Genomic DNA, 25,181 nt, shown 5'->3' on the forward strand with positions numbered 1-25,181 from the left:
AAGTATCCAATATTTGGAATTCTATGGCTTATTTCTAGATTTGAAGAATATATAGGGCCCCGATTTGTTTTATGTCTCTCTAACAGCTTTCTTTATCTCTCGTTATACTCACAACTCACTACCTCGGACCTTATTAATTATAAACTTTTGAACTAATCTATGAAATATCCCCTAGTTGGAACGCTAGATACTTCTTTGGAACATTTTTGGATGTGTAGGGCAACAATTGGTTTTATCTAACCCTAATTCTATTCTTTTTCACCCGTCAAACCAACGAGATGCTTGTTCAGGATTTATTGAATCAAATTTGGAAGAAATTTGTTAAAATATCCTCTATTTGGAATTCTAATGGCTTATTTCGTGTATTTAAGAATGTAGCGGGTCCCGATTCGTATTATGTCTCTCTATTATCTTTCTTTATCTCTCGTTATACTCACAACTCACTACCTCGGACCTTATTAAATCCAAATTTGTGCAGAAATCCGTAAAATAACCACTTTATGGAATGCTACTAACATTTTTGAACATATTTTAATGTATTGGGCAACAATTGGTTTTATCTATCCCTAATACATTTCTTTTTCACTTGTTTAACCCACAAGTCCATAGTTTGAGATTTATTGAATCAAATATGAAAGAGAATGGTTAAAGCATCCAATATTTGGAATTCTATGGCTTATTTCTAGATTTTAAGAATGTATAGGGCCCCGATTTGTTTTATGTCTCTCTAACAGCTTTCTTTATCTCTCGTTATACTCACAACTCACTACTTGGGATCTTATTAATTCTAAACTTTTGAACTAATCTATAAAATATCCCCTAGTTGGAACGCTAGATACTTCTTTGGAACATTTTTGGATGTGTAGGGCAACAATTGGTTTTATCTAACGATAATTCTATTCTTTTTCACACGTTAAACCCACAAGTCGCTTGTTCCGGATTTATTGAATCATATTTGATAGAAAATTGTTAAAATATCAACTATTTTGAATTCTAATGGCTTATTACGTGTATTTAAGAATGTAGCGGGTCCCGATTCGTTTTATGTCTCTCTAATATCTTTCTTTATCTCTCGTTATACTCACAACTCACTACCTCGGACCTTATTAATTCAAAATGTGTGCAGAAATCGGTAAAATAACCACTTGATGGAATGCTACTAACATCTTTGAACATTTTTTAATTTATTGGGCTACAATTGGTTTTATCTATCCCTTCTACATTTCTTTTTCACTAGTTTGACCCACAAGTCCCTAGTTCTAGATTTATTGAATCAAATATGAATGAGAATTGTTAAAGTATCCACTATTTGGAATTCTAATGGCTTATTTCCATATTTTAAGAATGTATAGGGCCCAGATTTGTTTTATGTCTCTCTAACAGCTTTCTTTATCTCTCGTTATACTCACAACTCACTACCTCGGACCATATTAATTCAAAATTTGTGCAGAAATCGGTAAAATAACCACTTGATGGAATGCTACTACCATCTTTGAACATTTTTTAATTTATTGGGCTACAATTGGTTTTATCTATCCCTTCTACATTTCTTTTTCACTAGTTTGACCCACAAGTCCCTAGTTCTAGATTTATTGAATCAAATATGAATGATAATTGTTAAAGTATCCACTATTTGGAATTCTAATGGCTTATTTCCAGATTTTAAGAATGTATAGGGCCTAGATTTGTTTTATGTCTCTCTAACAGCTTTCTTTATCTATAGTTATACTCACAACTCACTACCTCGGACCTTATTAATACTAAACTTTTGAACTACTCTGTAAAATATCCCCTAGTGTGAACGCTAGTTACTTCTTTGGCATATTTTTGGATGTTTAGGGCAACAATTGGTTTAATCTAACCCTAATTCTATTCTTTTTCACACGTTACACCCACAAGTCGCTTGTTCGGGATTTATTGAATCAAATTTGACAGAAAATTGTTAAAATATCAACTATTTTGAATTCTAATGGCTTATTTTGTGTATTTAAGAATGTTGCGGGTCCCGATTCGTTTTATGTCTCTCTAATATCTTTCTTTGTCTCTCGTTATACTCACAACTCACTACCTCGGACCTTATTAATTCATAATTTGTGCAGAAATCGGTAAAATAACCACTTGATGGAATGCTACTAACATCTTTGAACATTTTTTAATTTATTGGGCTACAATTGGTTTTATCTATCCCTTCTACATTTCTTTTTCACTAGTTTGACCCACAAGTCCCTAGTTCTAGATTTATTGAATCAAATATGAATGAGAATTGTTAAAGTATCCACTATTTGGAATTCTAATGGCTTATTTCCAGATTTTAAGAATGTATAGGGCCTAGATTTGTTTTATGTCTCTCTAACAGCTTTCTCTATCTCTCGTTATACTCACAACTCACTACCTCGGACCTTATTAAATCCAAATTTGTGCAGAAATCGGTAAAATAACCACTTTATGGAATGCTTCTAACATCTTCGAACATATTTTAACGTATTGGGCAACAATTGGTTTTATCTATCCCTAATACATTTCTTTTTCACTTGTTTAACCCACAAGTCCCTAGTTTGAGATTTATTGAATCAAATATGAAAGAGAATGGTTAAAGTATCCAATATTTGGAATTCTATGGCTTATTTCTAGATTTGAAGAATGTATAGGGCCCCGATTTGTTTTATGTCTCTCTAACAGCTTTCTTTATCTCTCGTTATACTCACAACTCACTACCTCGGACCTTGTTAATTATAAACTTTTGAACTAATCTATGAAATATCCCCTAGTTGGAACGCTAGATACTTCTTTGGAACATTTTTGGATGTGTAGGGCAACAATTGGTTTTATCTAACCCTAATTCTATTCTTTTTCACCCGTCAAACCAACGAGATGCTTGTTCAGGATTTATTGAATCAAATTTGGAAGAAATTTGTTAAAATATCCTCTATTTGGAATTCTAATGGCTTATTTCGTGTATTTAAGAATGTAGCGGGTCCCGATTCGTATTATGTCTCTCTATTATCTTTCTTTATCTCTCGTTATACTCACAACTCACTACCTCGGACCTTATTAAATCCAAATTTGTGCAGAAATCGGTAAAATAACCACTTTATGGAATGCTACTAACATTTTTGAACATATTTTAATGTATTGGGCAACAATTGGTTTTATCTATCCCTAATACATTTCTTTTTCACTTGTTTAACCCACAAGTCCATAGTTTGAGATTTATTGAATCAAATATGAAAGAGAATGGTTAAAGCATCCAATATTTGGAATTCTATGGCTTATTTCTAGATTTTAAGAATGTATAGGGCCCCGATTTGTTTTCTGTCTCTCTAACAGCTTTCTTTATCTCTCGTTATACTCACAACTCACTACTTGGGATCTTATTAATTCTAAACTTTTGAACTAATCTATAAAATATCCCCTAGTTGGAACGCTAGATACTTCTTTGGAACATTTTTGGATGTGTAGGGCAACAATTGGTTTTATCTAACGATAATTCTATTCTTTTTCACACGTTAAACCCACAAGTCGCTTGTTCCGGATTTATTGAATCATATTTGATAGAAAATTGTTAAAATATCAACTATTTTGAATTCTAATGGCTTATTACGTGTATTTAAGAATGTAGCGGGTCCCGATTCGTTTTATGTCTCTCTAATATCTTTCTTTATCTCTCGTTATACTCACAACTCACTACCTCGGACCTTATTAATTCAAAATGTGTGCAGAAATCGGTAAAATAACCACTTGATGGAATGCTACTAACATCTTTGAACATTTTTTAATTTATTGGGCTACAATTGGTTTTATCTATCCCTTCTACATTTCTTTTTCACTAGTTTGACCCACAAGTCCCTAGTTCTAGATTTATTGAATCAAATATGAATGAGAATTGTTAAAGTATCCACTATTTGGAATTCTAATGGCTTATTTCCAGATTTTAAGAATGTATAGGGCCTAGATTTGTTTTATGTCTCTCTAACAGCTTTCTTTATCTATAGTTATACTCACAACTCACTACCTCGGACCTTATTAATACTAAACTTTTGAACTACTCTGTAAAATATCCCCTAGTGTAAACGCTAGTTACTTCTTTGGCATATTTTTGGATGTTTAGGGCAACAATTGGTTTTATCTAACACTAATTCTACTCTTTTTCACACGTTAAACCCACAAGTCGCTTGTTCCGGATTTATTGAATCATATTTGATAGAAAATTGTTAAAATATCAACTATTTTGAATTCTAATGGCTTATTACGTGTATTTAAGAATGTAGCGGGTCCCGATTCGTTTTATGTCTCTCTAATATCTTTCTTTATCTCTCGTTATACTCACAACTCACTACCTCGGACCTTATTAATTCAAAATTTGTGCAGAAATCGGTAAAATAACCACTTGATGGAATGCTACTAACATCTTTGAACATTTTTTAATTTATTGGGCTACAATTGGTTTTATCTATCCCTTCTACATTTCTTTTTCACTAGTTTGACCCACAAGTCCCTAGTTCTAGATTTATTGAATCAAATATGAATGAGAATTGTTAAAGTATCCACTATTTGGAATTCTAATGGCTTATTTCCATATTTTAAGTATGTAGCGTGTCCCGATTCGTTTTATGTCTCTCTAACAGCTTTCTTTATCTCTCGTTATACTCACAACTCACTACCTCGGACCATATTAATTCAAAATTTGTGCAGAAATCGGTAAAATAACCACTTGATGGAATGCTACTAACATCTTTGAACATTTTTTAATTTATTGGGCTACAATTGGTTTTATCTATCCCTTCTACATTTCTTTTTCACTAGTTTGACCCACAAGTCCCTAGTTCTAGATTTATTGAATCAAATATGAATGAGAATTGTTAAAGTATCCACTATTTGGAATTCTAATGGCTTATTTCCAGATTTTAAGAATGCATAGGGCCTAGATTTGTTTTATGTCTCTCTAACAGCTTTCTTTATCTATAGTTATACTCACAACTCACTACCTCGGACCTTATTAATACTAAACTTTTGAACTACTCTGTAAAATATCCCCTAGTGTGAACGCTAGTTACTTCTTTGGCACATTTTTGGATGTTTAGGGCAACAATTGGTTTTATCTAACCCTAATTCTATTCTTTTTCACACGTTACACCCACAAGTCGCTTGTTCGGGATTTATTGAATCAAATTTGACAGAAAATTGTTAAAATATCAACTATTTTGAATTCTAATGGCTTATTTTGTGTATTTAAGAATGTTGCGGGTCCCGATTCGTTTTATGTCTCTCTAATATCTTTCTTTGTCTCTCGTTATGCTCACAACTCACTACCTCGGACCTTATTAATTCATAATTTGTGCAGAAATCGGTAAAATAACCACTTGATGGAATGCTACTAACATATTTGAACATTTTTTAATGTGTTGGGCAACAATTGGTTTTATCTATCCCTACTACTTTTCTTTTTCACTACTTTCACCCACAAGTCCCTAGTTCGAGATTTATTTAATCAAATATGTAAGAGAATTGTTAAAGTATCCACCATTTGGAATTCTAATGGCCTATTTCCAGATTTTAAGAATGTATAGGGCCTAGATTTGTTTTATGTCTCTCTAACAGCTTTCTCTATCTCTCGTTATACTCACAACTCACTACCTCGGACCTTATTAATTCAAAATTTGTGCAGAAATCGGTAAAATAACCACTTGATGGAATGCTACTAACATCTTTGAACATTTTTTAATGTATTGGCCAACTATTGGTTTTATCTATCCCTAATACATTTCTTTTTTACTAGTTTAACCCACAAGTCCCTAGTTCGAGATTTATTGAGTAAAATATGAAAGAGAATTGTTAAAGTGTCCACTATTTGGAATTTTAATGGCTTATTTCCAGATTTTAAGAATGTATAGGGCCCCGATTTCTTTTATGTCTCTCTAACAGCTTTCTTTATCTCTCGTTATACTCACAACTCACTACTTCGGAACTAATTAATTCTAGACATTTGAACTAATCTGTAAAATATCCCCTAGTTGGAACGCTAGTTACTTCTTTGGAACATTTTTGGATGTGTAGGGGAACAACTAGTTTTATCTAACGATAATTCTATTCTTTTTCACACGTTAAACCCACAAGTCCCTTGTTCCGGATTTATTGAATCAAATTTGATAGAAAATTGTTAAAATATCAACTATTTTGAATTCTAATGGCTTATTTCGTGTATTTAAGAATGTAGCGGGTCCCGATTCGTTTTATGTCTCTCTAGCATCTTTCTTTATCTCTCGTTGTACTCACAACTCACTACCACGGACCTTATTAATTCAAAATTTGTGCAGAAATCGGTAAAATAACCACTTGATGGAATGCTACTACCATCTTTGAACATTTTTTAATTTATTGGGCAACAATTGGTTTTGTCTATCCCGACTACATTTCTTTTTCACTAGTTTGACCCACAAGTCCCTAGTTCAAGATTTATTGAATCAAATATGAATGAGAATTGTTACAGTATCCACTATTTGGAATTCTAATGGCTTATTTCCAGATTTTAAGAATGTATAGGGCCCAGATTTGTTTTATGTCTCTCTAACAGCTTTCTTTATCTCTCGTTATACTCACAACTCACTACCTCGGACCTTATTAATTCAAAATTTGTGCAGAAATCGGTAAAATAACCACTTGATGGAATGCTACTAACATCTTTGAACATTTTTTAATTTATTGGGCTACAATTGGTTTTATCTATCCCTTCTACATTTCTTTTTCACTAGTTTGACCCACAAGTCCCTAGTTCTAGATTTATTGAATCAAATATGAATGAGAATTGTTAAAGTATCCACTATTTGGAATTCTAATGGCTTATTTCCAGATTTTAAGAATGTATAGGGCCTAGATTTGTTTTATGTCTCTCTAACAGCTTTCTTTATCTATAGTTATACTCACAACTCACTACCTCGGACCTTATTAATACTAAACTTTTGAACTACTCTGTAAAATATCCCCTAGTGTGAACGCTAGTTACTTCTTTGGCATATTTTTGGATGTTTAGGGCAACAATTGGTTTTATCTAACACTAATTCTACTCTTTTTCACACGTTAAACCCACAAGTCGCTTGTTCCGGATTTATTGAATCATATTTGATAGAAAATTGTTAAAATATCAACTATTTTGAATTCTAATGGCTTATTACGTGTATTTAAGAATGTAGCGGGTCCCGATTCGTTTTATGTCTCTCTAATATCTTTCTTTATCTCTCGTTATACTCACAACTCACTACCTCGGACCTTATTAATTCAAAATTTGTGCAGAAATCGGTAAAATAACCACTTGATGGAATGCTACTAACATCTTTGTACATTTTTTAATTTATTGGGCTACAATTGGTTTTATCTATCCCTTCTACATTTCTTTTTCACTAGTTTGACCCACAAGTCCCTAGTTCTAGATTTATTGAATCAAATATGAATGAGAATTGTTAAAGTATCCACTATTTGGAATTCTAATGGCTTATTTCCATATTTTAAGTATGTAGCGTGTCCCGATTCGTTTTATGTCTCTCTAACAGCTTTCTTTATCTCTCGTTATACTCACAACTCACTACCTCGGACCATATTAATTCAAAATTTGTGCAGAAATCGGTAAAATAACCACTTGATGGAATGCTACTAACATCTTTGAACATTTTTTAATTTATTGGGCTACAATTGGTTTTATCTATCCCTTCTACATTTCTTTTTCACTAGTTTGACCCACAAGTCCCTAGTTCTAGATTTATTGAATCAAATATGAATGAGAATTGTTAAAGTATCCACTATTTGGAATTCTAATGGCTTATTTCCAGATTTTAAGAATGTATAGGGCCTAGATTTGTTTTATGTCTCTCTAACAGCTTTCTTTATCTATAGTTATACTCACAACTCACTACCTCGGACCTTATTAATACTAAACTTTTGAACTACTCTGTAAAATATCCCCTAGTGTGAACGCTAGTTACTTCTTTGGCACATTTTTGGATGTTTAGGGCAACAATTGGTTTTATCTAACCCTAATTCTATTCTTTTTAACACGTTACACCCACAAGTCGCTTGTTCGGGATTTATTGAATCAAATTTGACAGAAAATTGTTAAAATATCAACTATTTTGAATTCTAATGGCTTATTTTGTGTATTTAAGAATGTTGCGGGTCCCGATTCGTTTTATGTCTCTCTAATATCTTTCTTTGTCTCTCGTTATACTCACAACTCACTACCTCGGACCTTATTAATTCATAATTTGTGCAGAAATCGGTAAAATAACCACTTGATGGAATGCTACTAACATATTTGAACATTTTTTAATGTGTTGGGCTACAATTGGTTTTATCTATCCCTACTACTTTTCTTTTTCACTACTTTCACCCACAAGTCCCTAGTTCGAGATTTATTGAATCAAATATGAAAGAGAATTGTTAAAGTATCCACCATTTGGAATTCTAATGGCTTATTTCCAGATTTTAAGAATGTATAGGGCCTAGAATTGTTTTATGTCTCTCTAACAGCTTTCTTTATCTCTCGTTATACTCACAACTCACTACCTCGGACCTTATTAATTCAAAATTTGTGCAGAAATCGGTAAAATAACCACTTGATGGAATGCTACTAACATCTTTGAACATTTTTTAATGTATTGGCCAACTATTGGTTTTATCTATCCCTAATACATTTCTTTTTCACTAGTTTGACCCACAAGTCCCTAGTTCGAGATTTATTGAATAACATATGAAAGAGAATTGTTAAAGTGTCCACTATTTGGAATTCTAATGTCATATTTCCAGATTTTAAGAATGTATTGGGCCCCGATTTCTTTTATGTCTCTCTAACAGCTTTCTTTTTCTATCGTTATACTCACAACTCACTACTTCGGAACTTATTAATTCTAGACATTTGAACTAATCTGTAAAATATCCCCTAGTTGGAACGCTAGTTACTTCTTTGGAACATTTTTGGATGTGTAGGGCAACAATTGGTTTTATCTAACCCTAATTCTATTCTTTTTCACTCGTCAAACCAACGAGATGCTTGTTCAGGATTTATTGAATCAAATTTGAAAGAAATTTGTTAAAATATCCTCTATTTGGAATTCTAATGGCTTATTTCGTGTTTTTAAGAATGTAGCGGGTCCCGATTCGTATTATGTCTCTCTATTATCTTTCTTTATCTCTCGTTATACTCACAACTCACTACCTCGGACCTTATTAAATCCAAATTTGTGCAGAAATCGGTAAAATAACCACTTTATGGAATGCTACTAACATTTTTGAACATATTTTAATGTATTGGGCAACAATTGGTTTTATCTATCCCTACTACATTTCTTTTTCACTTGTTTAACCCACAAGTCCATAGTTTGAGATTTATTGAATCAAATATGAAAGAGAATGGTTAAAGCATCCAATATTTGGAATTCTATGGCTTATTTCTAGATTTTAAGAATGTATAGGGCCCCGATTTGTTTTATGTCTCTCTAACAGCTTTCTTTATCTCTCGTTATACTCACAACTCACTACTTGGGATCTTATTAATTCTAAACTTTTGAACTAATCTATAAAATATCCCCTAGTTGGAACGCTAGATACTTCCTTGGAACATTTTTGGATGTGTAGGGCAACAATTGGTTTTATCTAACGATAATTCTATTCTTTTTCACACGTTAAACCCACAAGTCGCTTGTTCCGGATTTATTGAATCATATTTGATAGAAAATTGTTAAAATATCAACTATTTTGAATTCTAATGGCTTATTTTGTGTATTTAAGAATGTTGCGGGTCCCGATTCGTTTTATGTCTCTCTAATATCTTTCTTTGTCTCTCGTTATACTCACAACTCACTACCTCGGACCTTATTAATTCATAATTTGTGCAGAAATCGGTAAAATAACCACTTGATGGAATGCTACTAACATATTTGAACATTTTTTAATGTGTTGGGCAACAATTGGTTTTATCTATCCCTACTACTTTTCTTTTTCATTACTTTCACCCACAAGTCCCTAGTTCGAGATTTATTGAATCAAATATGAAAGAGAATTGTTAAAGTATCCACCATTTGGAATTCTAATGGCCTATTTCCAGATTTTAAGAATGTATAGGGCCTAGATTTGTTTTATGTCTCTCTAACAGCTTTCTCTATCTCTCGTTATACTCACAACTCACTACCTCGGACCTTATTAATTCAAAATTTGTGCAGAAATCGGTAAAATAACCACTTGATGGAATGCTACTAACATCTTTGAACATTTTTTAATGTATTGGCCAACTATTGGTTTTATCTATCCCTAATACATTTCTTTTTTACTAGTTTAACCCACAAGTCCCTAGTTCGAGATTTATTGAGTAAAATATGAAAGAGAATTGTTAAAGTGTCCACTATTTGGAATTTTAATGGCTTATTTCCAGATTTTAAGAATGTATAGGGCACCGATTTCTTTTATGTCTCTCTAACAGCTTTCTTTATCTCTCGTTATACTCACAACTCACTACTTCGGAACTAATTAATTCTAGACATTTGAACTAATCTGTAAAATATCCCCTAGTTGGAACGCTAGTTACTTCTTTGGAACATTTTTGGATGTGTAGGGGAACAACTGGTTTTATCTAACGATAATTCTATTCTTTTTCACACGTTAAACCCACAAGTCCCTTGTTCCGGATTTATTGAATCAAATTTGATAGAAAATTGTTAAAATATCAACTATTTTGAATTCTAATGGCTTATTTCGTGTATTTAAGAATGTAGCGGGTCCCGATTCGTTTTATGTCTCTCTAGCATCTTTCTTTATCTCTCGTTGTACTCACAACTCACTACCTCGGACCTTATTAATTCAAAATTTGTGCAGAAATCGGTAAAATAACCACTTGATGGAATGCTACTAACATCTTTGAACATTTTTTAATTTATTGGGCAACAATTGGTTTTGTCTATCCCGACTACATTTCTTTTTCACTAGTTTGACCCACAAGTCCCTAGTTCTAGATTTATTGAATCAAATATGAATGAGAATTGTTACAGTATCCACTATTTGGAATTCTAATGGCTTATTTCCAGATTTTAAGAATGTATAGGGCCCAGATTTGTTTTATGTCTCTCTAACAGCTTTCTTTATCTCTCGTTATACACACAACTCACTACCTCGGACCTTATTAATTCAAAATTTGTGCAGAAATCGGTAAAATAACCACTTGATGGAATGCTACTAACATCTTTGAAAAATTTTTAATGTATTGGCCAACTATTGGTTTTATCTATCCCTAATACATTTCTTTTTCACTAGTTTAACCCACAAGTCCCTAGTTCGAGATTTATTGAATAAAATATGAAAGAGAATTGTTAAAGTGTCCACTATTTGGAATTCTAATGGCATATTTCCAGATTTTAAGAATGTATTGGGCCCCGATTTCTTTTATGTCTCTCTTACAGCTTTCTTTTTCTATCGTTATACTCACAACTCACTACTTCGGAACTTATTAATTCTAGACATTTGAACTAATCTGTAAAATATCCCCTAGTTGGAACGCTAGTTACTTCTTTGGAACATTTTTGGATGTGTAGGGCAACAATTTGGTTTATCTAACCCTAATTCTATTCTTTTTCACACGATACACCCACAAGTCGCTTGTTCGGGATTTATTGAATCAAATTTGAAAGAAAATTGTTAAAATATCAACTATTTTGAATTCTAATTTCTTATTTCGTGTATTTAAGTATGTAGCGTGTCCCGATTCGTTTTATGTCTCTCTAATATCTTTATTTGTCTCTCGTTATACTCACAACTCACTACCTCGGACCTTAGTAATTCAAAATTTGGGCAGAAATCGGTAAAATAACCACTTGATGGAATGCTACTAACATCTTTGAACATTTTTTAATTTATTGGGCTACAATTGGTTTTATCTATCCCTTCTACATTTCTTTTTCACTAGTTTGACCCACAAGTCCCTAGTTCTAGATTTATTGAATCAAATATGAATGAGAATTGTTAAAGCATCCACTATTTGGAATTCTAATGGCTTATTTCCAGATTTTAAGAATGTATAGGGCCTAGATTTGTTTTATGTCTCTCTAACAGCTTTCTTTATCTATAGTTATACTCACAACTCACTACCTCGGACCTTATTAATACTAAACTTTTGAACTACTCTGTAAAATATCCCCTAGTGTGAACGCTAGTTACTTTTTTGGCACATTTTTGGATGTTTAGGGCAACAATTGGTTTTATCTAACCCTAATTCTATTCTTTTTCACACGTTACACCCACAAGTCGCTTGTTCGGGATTTATTGAATCAAATTTGACAGAAAATTGTTAAAATATCAACTATTTTGAATTCTAATGGCTTATTTTGTGTATTTAAGAATGTTGCGGTTCCCGATTCGTTTTATGTCTCTCTAATATCTTTCTTTGTCTCTCGTTATACTCACAACTCACTACCTCGGACCTTATTAATTCATAATTTGTGCAGAAATCGGTAAAATAACCACTTGATGGAATGCTACTAACATATTTGAACATTTTTTAATGTGTTGGGCAACAATTGGTTTTATCTATCCCTACTACTTTTCTTTTTCACTACTTTCACCCACAAGTCCCTAGTTCGAGATTTATTGAATCAAATATGAAAGAGAATTGTTAAAGTATCCACCATTTGGAATTCTAATGGCCTATTTCCAGATTTTAAGAATGTATAGGGCCTAGATTTGTTTTATGTCTCTCTAACAGCTTTCTCTATCTCTCGTTATACTCACAACTCACTACCTCGGACCTTATTAATTCAAAATTTGTGCAGAAATCGGTAAAATAACCACTTGATGGAATGCTACTAACATCTTTGAACATTTTTTAATGTATTGGCCAACTATTGGTTTTATCTATCCCTAATACATTTCTTTTTTACTAGTTTAACCCACAAGTCCCTAGTTCGAGATTTATTGAGTAAAATATGAAAGAGAATTGTTAAAGTGTCCACTATTTGGAATTTTAATGGCTTATTACCAGATTTTAAGAATGTATAGGGCACCGATTTCTTTTATGTCTCTCTAACAGCTTTCTTTATCTCTCGTTATACTCACAACTCACTACTTCGGAACTAATTAATTCTAGACATTTGAACTAATCTGTAAAATATCCCCTAGTTGGAACGCTAGTTACTTCTTTGGAACATTTTTGGATGTGTAGGGGAACAACTGGTTTTATCTAACGATAATTCTATTCTTTTTCACACGTTAAACCCACAAGTCCCTTGTTCCGGATTTATTGAATCAAATTTGATAGAAAATTGTTAAAATATCAACTATTTTGAATTCTAATGGCTTATTTCGTGTATTTAAGAATGTAGCGGGTCCCGATTCGTTTTATGTCTCTCTAGCATCTTTCTTTATCTCTCGTTGTACTCACAACTCACTACCTCGGACCTTATTAATTCAAAATTTGTGCAGAAATCGGTAAAATAACCACTTGATGGAATGCTACTAACATCTTTGAACATTTTTTAATTTATTGGGCAACAATTGGTTTTGTCTATCCCGACTACATTTCTTTTTCACTAGTTTGACCCACAAGTCCCTAGTTCTAGATTTATTGAATCAAATATGAATGAGAATTGTTACAGTATCCACTATTTGGAATTCTAATGGCTTATTTCCAGATTTTAAGAATGTATAGGGCCCAGATTTGTTTTATGTCTCTCTAACAGCTTTCTTTATCTCTCGTTATACTCACAACTCACTACCTCGGACCTTATTAATTCAAAATTTGTGCAGAAATCGGTAAAATAACCACTTGATGGAATGCTACTAACATCTTTGAACATTTTTTAATGTATTGGCCAACTATTGGTTTTATCTATCCCTAATACATTTCTTTTTCACTAGTTTAACCCACAAATCCCTAGTTCGAGATTTATTGAATAAAATATGAAAGAGAATTGTTAAAGTGTCCACTATTTGGAATTCTAATGGCATATTTCCAGATTTTAAGAATGTATTGGGCCACGATTTCTTTTATGTCTCTCTAACAGCTTTCTTTTTCTATCGTTATACTCACAACTCACTACTTCGGAACTTATTAATTCTAGACATATGAACTAATCTGTAAAATATCCCCTAGTTGGAACGCTAGTTACTTCTTTGGAACATTTTTGGATGTGTAGGGCAACAATTGGGTTTATCTAACCCTAATTCTATTCTTTTTCACACGATACACCCACAAGTCGCTTGTTCGGGATTTATTGAATCAAATTTGAAAGAAAATTGTTAAAATATCAACTATTTTGAATTCTAATTTCTTATTTCGTGTATTTAAGTATGTAGCGTGTCCCGATTCGTTTTATGTCTCTCTAATATCTTTATTTGTCTCTCGTTATACTCACAACTCACTACCTCGGACCTTAGTAATTCAAAATTTGGGCAGAAATCGGTAAAATAACCACTTGATGGAATGCTACTAACATCTTTGAACATTTTATAATGTAATGGGCAACTATTGGTTTTTTCTATCCCTACAACATTTCTATTTCACTACTTTCACCCACAAGTCCCTAGTTCGAGATTTATTGAATCAAATATGAAAGAGAATTGTTAAAGTATCCACCATTTGGAATTCTAATGGCCTATTTCCAGATTTTAAGAATGTATAGGGCCTAGATTTGTTTTATGTCTCTTTAACAGCTTTCTTTATCTCTCGTTATACTCACAACTCACTACCTCGGACCTTATTAATTCTAAACTTTCGAACAAATCATTAAAATATCCCCTAGTTGGAACGCTAGTTACTTCTTTGGAACATTTTTGGATGTGTAGGGCAACAATTGGTTTTATCTAACCCTAATTCTATTCTTTTTCACACGTTAAACCCACAAGTCACTTGTTCGGGATTTATTGAAACAAATTTGAAAGAAAATTGTTAAAATATCCATATTTGGTATTCTAGTGGCTTATTTCGTGTATATAATAAGAATGTAGCGGGTCCCGATTCGTTTTATGTCTCTCTAATATCTTTCTTTTTCTCTCGTTATGCTCTCTACTCACTACCTCGGACCTTATTAATTAAAAATTTGTGCGGAAATCAGTAAAATAACCACTAGATGGAATGCTACTAACTTCTTTGAACATTTTTTAATTTATTGGGCAACTATTGGTTTTATCTATCCCTACGACATTTCTTTTTCACTAGTTTAACCCACAAGTCCCTAGTTCGAGATTTATTGAATCAAAAATAAATAAGAATTGTTAAAATATCAACTATTTTGAATTCTAATGGCTTATTTCGTGTATTTAAGAATGTAGCGGGTCTCGATTCGTTTTATGTCTCTCTAATATCTTTCTTTGTCTCTCGTTATACTCACAACTCACTATCTCGGACCTTATTAATTATAAACTATTCAACTAATCTGTAAAATATCCCCTAGTTGCAACGCTAGTAATTTCTTTGGAACATTTTTGGATGTGTTGGGCAACAATTGGTTTTATCTAACCCTAATACTATTCTTTTTCACTCGTTACACCCACAAGTCGCTTGTTTGGGATTTATTGAATCAAATTTTAAAGAAAATTGTTAAAATATCAACTATTTTGACTTCTAATTTCTTATTTCGTGTATATAAGAATGTTGTGGGTCCCGATTTGTTTTATGTCTCTCTAATATCTTTCTTTGTCTCTCGTTATACTCACAACTCACTACCTCGGACCTTAGTAATTCAAAATTTGTGCAGAAATCGGTTAAATAACCTCTTCATGGAATGCTACTAGCATCTTTGAACATTTTTTAATGTATTGGGCAACAATTGGTTTTATCTTTCCCTACAACATTTCTTTTTCACTAGTTCCACAAGTCCCTAGTTCGAGATTTATTGATTCAAATATTAAAGAGAATTGTTAAATTATCCACCATTTGGAATTCTAATGGCTTATTTCCAGATTTTAAGAATGTATAGGGCCTAGATTTGTTCTATGTCTCTCTAACTGCTTTCTTTATCTCTGGTTATACTCACAACTCACTACCTCGGACCTTACTAATACTAAACTTTCGAACTAATCTGTAAAATATCCCCTAGTGTGAATGCTAGTAACTTCTTTGGAACATTTTTGGATGTGTAGGGCAACAATTGGTTTTATCTATCCCTCATTCAATTCTTTTTCACACGTAAAACCCACAAGTCGCTTTTTCGGTATTTATTAAATCAAATTTGAAAGAAAATTGTTAAAATATCCACTATTTGGTATTCTAATTTCTTATTTCGTGTATTTAAGAATGTAGCGGGTCCCAATTCGTTTTGTGTCTCTCTAATATCTTTCTTTATCTCTCGTTATACTCTCTACTCACTACCTCGGACCTTATTAATTCAATATTTGTGCAGAAATCAGTAAAATAACCACTTGATGGAATGCTACTAACATCTTTAAACATTTTTTAATGTATTGGGCAACAATTGGTTTTATCTATCCCTACTACATTTCTTTTTCAATAGTGTAACCCACAAGTCCCTAGTTCGAGATTTATTGATTCAAATATGAAAGAGAATTGTTAAAGTGTCCACTATTTGGAATTCTAATGGCTTATTTCCAGATTTTAAGAATGTATAGGGCCCCGATTGTTTTATGTCTCTCTAACAGCTTTCTTTATGTCTCGTTATACTCACAACTCATGACTTCGGTCCTTATTAATTCTAAACATTTGAACAAATCTAAAAAATATCCTTTAGTTGGAACGCTAGTTACTTCTTTGGAACATTTTTTGATGTTTAGGGCAACAATTGGTTTTATCTAACCCTAATTCTATTCTTTTTCACACGTTACACCCACAAGTCGCTTGTTCGGGATTTATTGAATCAAATTTGAAAGAAAATTGTTCAATTCTCAACTATTTTGAATTCTAATTTCTTATTTCGTGTATTTAAGAATGTAGCGGGTCACGATTCGTTTTATGTCTCTCTAATACCTTTCTTTATCTCTGGTTATCCTCACAACTCACTACCTCGGACCTTATTAATACTAAACATTTGAACTAATCTGTAAAATATCCTTTAGTTGGAACGCTAGTTACTTCTTTCGAACGTTTTTGGAAGTGTAGGGCAACAATTGGTTTTATCTAACCCTCATTCTATTCTTTTTCACACGTTAAACCCACAAGTCGCTTGTTCGGGATTTATTGAACCAAATTTGAAAAAAAATTGTTAAAATATCCACTATTTGGTATTCTAATGGCTTATTTCATGTATATAATAATGTGGCGGGTCCCAATTCGTTTTATGTCTCTCTAATATCTTTCTTTGTCTCTCGTATACTCACTACCTCGGACCTTATTAATTCAAAATTTGTGCAGAAATCGATTAAATAACCACTCGATGGAATGCTACTAACATCTTTGAACATTTTTTAATGTATTGGGCAACAATTGGTTTTATCTATCCCTACTACATTTCTTTTTCACTAGTTTAACCCACAAGTCCCTAGTTCGAGATTTATTGAATCAAATATGAAAGAGAATTGTTAAAGTATCCAGTATTTGGAATTCTAATGGCTTATTTCCAGATTTTAAGAATGTATAGGGCCCAGATTTGTTTTATGTCTCTCTAACAGCAATCTTTATCTCTCGTTATACTCACATCACATTACTTGGGACCTTATTAATTCTAAACATTTGAACTAATCTGTAAAATATCCCCTAGTTGGAACGCTAGATACTTCTTTGGAACATTTTTGGATGTTTAGGGCAACAATTGGTTTTATCTAACCCTAATTCTATTCTTTTTCACACGTTACACCCACAAGTCTCTTGTTCGGGATTTATTGAATCAAATTTGAAAGAAAATTGTTAAATTATCAACTATTTTGAATTCTAATTTCTTATTTCGTGTATTTAAGAATGTAGCGGGTCCCGATTCGTTTTATGTCTCTCTAATATCTTTCTTTGTCTCTCGTTATACTCACAACTCACTACCTCGGACCTTAGTAATTCAAAATTTGGGCAGAAATCGGTAAAATAACCACTTGATGGAATGCTACTAACATCTTTGAATATTTTTTAATGTATTGGGCAACAATTGGTTTTGTCTATCCCTACAACATTTCTTTTTCACTACATTCACCCACAAGTCCCTAGGTCGAGATTTATTGAATTAAATATGAAAGAGAATTGTTAAAGTATCCACCATTTGGAATTCTAATGCCCTATTTCCAGATTTTAAGAATGTATAGGGCCTAGATTTGTTTTATGTCTCTCTAACAGCCTTCTTTATCTCTCGTTATACTCACAACTCACTACCTCGGACCTTATTAATTCTAAACTTTCGAACTAATCTGTAAACTATCCCCCAGTTGGAACGCTAGTTACTTCTTTGGAACATTTTTGGATGTGTAGGGCAACAATTGATTTTATCTAACCCTAATTCTATTCTTTTTCACACGTTAAACCCACAAGTCCCTTGTTCGGGATTTATTGAATCAAATTTTAAAGAAAATTGTTAAAATATCCATATTTGGTATTCTAATGGCTTATTTCGTGTATATAAAAATGTAGCGGGTCCCGATTCGTTTTATGTCTCTCTAATATCTTTCTTTATCTCTCGTTATACTCTCTACTCACTACCTCGGACCTTATTAATTCAAAATATGAGCAGAAATCGGTAAAATAACCACTTGATGGAATGCTACTAACATCTTTGAACATTTTTTAATGTATTGGGAAACAATTGGTTTTGTCTATCCCTACAACATTTCTATTTCACTACTTTCACCCACAAGTCCCTAGGTCAAGATTTATTGAATCAAATATGAAAGAGAATTGTTAAAGTATCCACCATTTGGAATTCTAATGGCCTATTTCCAGATTTTAAGAATGTATAGGGCCTAGATTTGTTTTATGTCTCTCTAACAGCTTTCTTTATCTCTCGTTATACTCACAACTCCCTACCTCGGACCTTATTAATTCTAAACTTTCGAATAATCTATAAAATATCCCCTAGTTGGAACGCTAGTTACTTCTTTGGAACATTTTTGGATGTGTAGGGCAACAATAGGTTTTATCTAACCCTAATTCTATTCTCTTTCACACGTTAAATCCACAAGTCGCTTGTTCGGGATTTACTGAATCAAATTTGAAAGAAAATTGTTAAAATATCCATATTTGGTATTCTAATGGCTTATTTCGTGTATACAAGAATGTAGCGAGTCCCGATTCGTTTTATGTCTCTCTAATATCTTTCTTTATCTCTCGTTATACTCTCTACTCACTACCTCGGACCTTATTAATTCAACATTTGTGCAGAAATCGGTAAATTAACCACTTGATGGAATGCTACTAACATCTTTGAACATTTTTTCATGTATTGGGCACCTATCGGTTTTATCTATCCCTACTACATTTCTTTTTCACTAGTTTAACCAACAAATCCCTAGTTCGAGATTTATTGAATCAAATATGAATAAGAATTGTTAAAGTATCCACTATTTGGAATTCTAATGGCATATTTCTAGATTTTAAGAATGTATAGGGCCCCGATTTGTTTTATGTCTCTCTAACAGCTTTCTTTATCTCTCGTTATACTCACTACTCACTACTTCGGACCTTATTAATTATAAACTATTCAACTAATCTGTAAAATATCCCCTAGTTGGAACGTTATTTATTTCTTTGGAATATTTTTGGATGTGTTGGGCAACAATTGGTTTTATCTAACCCTAATACTATTCTTTTTCACTCGTTACACCCACAAGTCGCTTGTTCGGGATTTATTGAATCAAATTTTAAAGAAAATTGTTAAAATATCAACTATTTTGAATTCTAATTTCTTATTTCGTGTATATAAGAATGTAGCGGGTCCCGATTCGTTTTATGTCTCTCTAATATCTTTCTATGTCTCTCGTTATACTCACAACTCACTACCTCGGACCTTAGTAATTCAAAATTTGGGCAGAAATCGGTAAAATAACCACTTGATGGAATGCTACTAACATCTTTGAACATTTTTTAATGTATTGGGCAACAATTGGTTTTGTCTATCCCTACAACATTTCTTTTTCACTACTTTCACCCACAAGTCCCTAGTTCGAGATTTATTGAATCAAATATGAAAGAGAATTGTTAAAGTATCCACCATTTGGAATTCTAATGGCCTATTTCCTGATTTTAAGAATGTATAGGGCCTAGATTTGTTTTATGTCTCTCTAACAGCTTTCTTTATCGCTCGTTATACTCACAACTCACTACCTCGGACCTTATTAATTCTACACTTTCGAACTAATCTGTAAAATATCCCCCAGTTGGAACGCTAGTTACTTCTTTGGAACATTTTTGGATGTGTAGGGCAACAATAGGTTTTATCTAAACCTAATTCTATTCTTTTTCACACGTTAAACCCACAAGTCGCTTGTTCGGGATTTATTGAATCAAATTTGAAAGAAAATTGTTAAAATATCCATATTTGGTATTTTAATGGCATATTTCGTGTATATAAGAATGTAGCGGGTCCCGATACGTTTTATGTCTCTCTAATATCTTTCTTTATCTCTCGTTATACTCTCTACTCACTACCTCGGACCTTATTAATTCAACATTTGTGCAGAAATCGGTAAAATAACCACTTGATGGAATGCTACTAACATCTTTGAACATTTTTTAATGTATTGGGCAACAATTGGTTTTGTCTATCCCTACAACATTTCTTTATCACTACTTTCACCCACAAGTCCCTAGGTCGAGATTTATTAAATCAAATATGAAAGAGAATTGTTAAAGTATCCACCATTTGCAATTCTAATGGCCTATTTCCAGATTTTAAGAATGTGTAGGGCCTAGATTTGTTTTCTGTCTCTCTAACAGCTTTCTTTATCTCTCGTTATACTCTCTACTCACTACCTCGGACCTTATTAATTCTACATTTGTGCAGAAATCGGTAAATTAACCACTTGATGGAATGCTACTAACATCTTTGAACATTTTTTCATGTATTGGGCACCTATCGGTTTTATCTATCCCTACTACATTTCTTTTTCACTAGTTTAACCAACAAATCCCTAGTTCGAGATTTATTGAATCAAATATGAATAAGAATTGTTAAAGTATCCACTATTTGGAATTCTAATGGCATATTTCTAGATTTTAAGAATGTATAGGGCCCCGATTTGTTTTATGTCTCTCTAACAGCTTTCTTTATCTCTCGTTATACTCACTACTCACTACTTCGGACCTTATTAATTATAAACTATTCAACTAATCTGTAAAATATCCCCTAGTTGGAACGTTATTTATTTCTTTGGAATATTTTTGGATGTGTTGGGCAACAATTGGTTTTATCTAACCCTAATACTATTCTTTTTCACTCGTTACACCCACAAGTCGCTTGTTCGGGATTTATTGAATCAAATTTTAAAGAAAATTGTTAAAATATCAACTATTTTGAATTCTAATTTCTTATTTCGTGTATATAAGAATGTAGCGGGTCCCGATTCGTTTTATGTCTCTCTAATATCTTTCTATGTCTCTCGTTATACTCACAACTCACTACCTCGGACCTTAGTAATTCAAAATTTGGGCAGAAATCGGTAAAATAACCACTTGATGGAATGCTACTAACATCTTTGAACATTTTTTAATGTATTGGGCAACAATTGGTTTTGTCTATCCCTACAACATTTCTTTTTCACTACTTTCACCCACAAGTCCCTAGTTCGAGATTTATTGAATCAAATATGAAAGAGAATTGTTAAAGTATCCACCATTTGGAATTCTAATGGCCTATTTCCTGATTTTAAGAATGTATAGGGCCTAGATTTGTTTTATGTCTCTCTAACAGCTTTCTTTATCTCTCGTTATACTCACAACTCACTACCTCGGACCTTATTAATTCTAAACTTTCGAACTAATCTGTAAAATACCCCCCAGTAGGAACGCAAGTTACTTCTTTGGAACATTTTTGGATGTGTAGGGCAACAATTGGTTTTATCTAACCCTAATTCTTTTCTTTTTCACACGTCAAACCCACAAGTCGCTTGTTCGGGATTTATTGAATCAAATTTGAAAGAAAATTGTTAAAATATCCATATTTGGTATTTTAATGGCTTATTTCGTGTATATAAGAATGTAGCGGGTCCCGATTCGTTTTATGTCTCTCTAATATCTTTCTTTATCTCTCGTTATACTCTCTACTCACTACCTCGGACCTTATTAATTCAAAATTTGAGCAGAAATCGGTAAAATAACCACTTGATGGAATGCTACTAACATCTTTGAACATTTTTTAATGTATTGGGCAACAATTGGTTTTGTCTATCCCTACAATATTTCTTTATCACTACTTTCACCCACAAGTCCGTAGGTCGAGATTTATTAAATCAAATATGAAAGAGAATTGTTAAAGTATCCACCATTTGCAATTCTAATGGCCTATTTCCATATTTTAAGAATGTATAGGGCCTAGATTTGTTTTCTGTATCTCTAACAGCTTTCTTTATCTCTCGTTATACTCACAACTCACTACCTCAGACTTTATTAATTCTAAACTTTCGAACTAATCTGTAAAATATCCCCCAGTTGGAACGCTAGTTACTTCTTTGGAACATTTTTGGATGTGTAGGGCAACAATAGGTTTTATCTAAACCTAATTCTATTCTTTTTCACACGTTAAACCCACAAGTCGCTTGTTCGGGATTTATTGAATCAAATTTGAAAGAAAATTGTTAAAATATCCATATTTGGTATTTTAATGGCATATTTCGTGTATATAAGAATGTAGCGGGTCCCGATACGTTTTATGTCTCTCTAATATCTTTCTTTATCTCTCGTTATACTCTCTACTCACTACCTCGGACCTTATTAATTCAAATTTTTTGCAGAAATCGGTAAAATAACCACTTGATGTAATGCTACTAACATCTTTGAACATTTTTTAATGTATTGGGCAACAATTGGTTTTGTCTATCCCTACAACATTTCTTTATCACTACTTTCACCCACAAGTCCCTAGGTCGAGATTTATTAAATCAAATATGAAAGAGAATTGTTAAAGTATCCACCATTTGTAATTCTAATGGCCTATTTCCAGATTTTAAGAATGTGTAGGGCCTAGATTTGTTTTCTGTCTCTCTAACAGCTTTCTTTATCGCTCGTTATACTCACAACTCACTACCTCGGACCTTATTAATTCTAAACTTTCGAACTAATCTGTAAAATATCCCCCAGTTGGAACGCTAGTTACTTCTTTGGAACATTTTTGGATGTGTTGGGCAACAATAGGTTTTATCTAAACCTAATTCTATTCTTTTTCACACGTTAAACCCACAAGTCGCTTGTTCGGGATTTATTGAATCAAATTTGAAAGAAAATTGTTAAAATATCCATATTTGGTATTTTAATGGCATATTTCGTGTATATAAGAATGTAGCGGGTCCCGATACGTTTTATGTCTCTCTAATATCTTTCTTTATCTCTCGTTATACTCTCTACTCACTACCTCGGACCTTATTAATTCAACATTTGTGCAGAAATCGGTAAAATAACCACTTGATGGAATGCTACTAACATCTTTGAACATTTTTTAATGTATTGGGCAACAATTGGTTTTGTCTATCCCTACAACATTTCTTTATCACTACTTTCACCCACAAGTCCCTAGGTCGAGATTTATTAAATCAAATATGAAAGAGAATTGTTAAAGTATCCACCATTTGCAATTCTAATGGCCTATTTCCAGATTTTAAGAATGTGTAGGGCCTAGATTTGTTTTCTGTCTCTCTAACAGCTTTCTTTATCTCTCGTTATACTCACAACTCACTACCTCGGACCTTATTAATTCTAAACTTTCGAACTAATCTGTAAAATATCCCCCAGTTGGAACGCTAGTTACTTCTTTGGAACATTTTTGGATGTGTAGGGCAACAATAGGTTTTATCTAAACCTAATTCTATTCTTTTTCACACGTTAAACCCACAAGTCGCTTGTTCGGGATTTATTGAATCAAATTTGAAAGAAAATTGTTAAAATATCCATATTTGGTATTTTAATGGCATATTTCGTGTATATAAGAATGTAGCGGGTCCCGATACGTTTTATGTCTCTCTAATATCTTTCTTTATCTCTCGTTATACTCTCTACTCACTACCTCGGACCTTATTAATTCAACATTTGTGCAGAAATCGGTAAAATAACCACTTGATGGAATGCTACTAACATCTTTGAACATTTTTTAATGTATTGGGCAACAATTGGTTTTGTCTATCCCTACAACATTTCTTTATCACTACTTTCACCCACAAGTCCCTAGGTCGAGATTTATTAAATCAAATATGAAAGAGAATTGTTAAAGTATCCACCATTTGCAATTCTAATGGCCTATTTCCAGATTTTAAGAATGTATAGGGCGTAGATTTGTTTTATGTCTCTCTAACAGCTTTCTTTTTCTCTCGTTATACTCACAACTCACTACCTCGGACCTTATTAATTCTAAACTTTCGAACTAATCTGTAAAATATTCTCTAGTTGGAACGCTAGTTACTTCTTTGGAACATTTTTGGATGTGTAGGGCAACAATTGGTTTTATCTAACCCTAATTCTATTCTTTTTCACACGTTAAACCCACAAGTCGCTTGTTCGGGATTTATTGAATCAAATTTGAAAGAAAATTGTTAAAATATCCATATTTGGTATTCTAATGGCTTATTTCGTGTATACAAGAATATAGCGCGTCCCGATTCGTTTTATGTCTCTCTAATATCTTTCTTTATCTCTCGTTATACTCTCTACTCACTACCTCGGACCTTATTAATTCAAAATTTGTGCAGAAATCGGTAAAATGACCACTTGATGGATCGCTACTAACATCTTTGAACATTTTTTAATGTATTGGGCTACAATTGGTTTTGTCTATCCCTACAACATTTCTTTTTTACTACTTTCACCCACAAGTCCCTAGGTCGAGATTTATTCAATCAAATATGAAAGAGAATTGTTAAAGTTTCCACCATTTGGAATTCTAATGGCCTATTTCCAGATTTTAAGAATGTATAGGGCCTAGATTTGTTTTATGTCTCTCTAACAGCTTTCTTTATCTCTTGTTATACTCACTACTCACTACTTCGGACCTTATTAATTATAAACTATTCAACTAATCTGTAAATTATCCCCTAGTTGGAACGTTAATTATTTCTTTGAAATATTTTTGGATGTGTTGGGCAAC

This window comes from Humulus lupulus, chromosome 8, assembly GCF_963169125.1.
Source record: "Humulus lupulus chromosome 8, drHumLupu1.1, whole genome shotgun sequence".
Taxonomy (NCBI): Eukaryota; Viridiplantae; Streptophyta; class Magnoliopsida; order Rosales; family Cannabaceae; genus Humulus; species Humulus lupulus.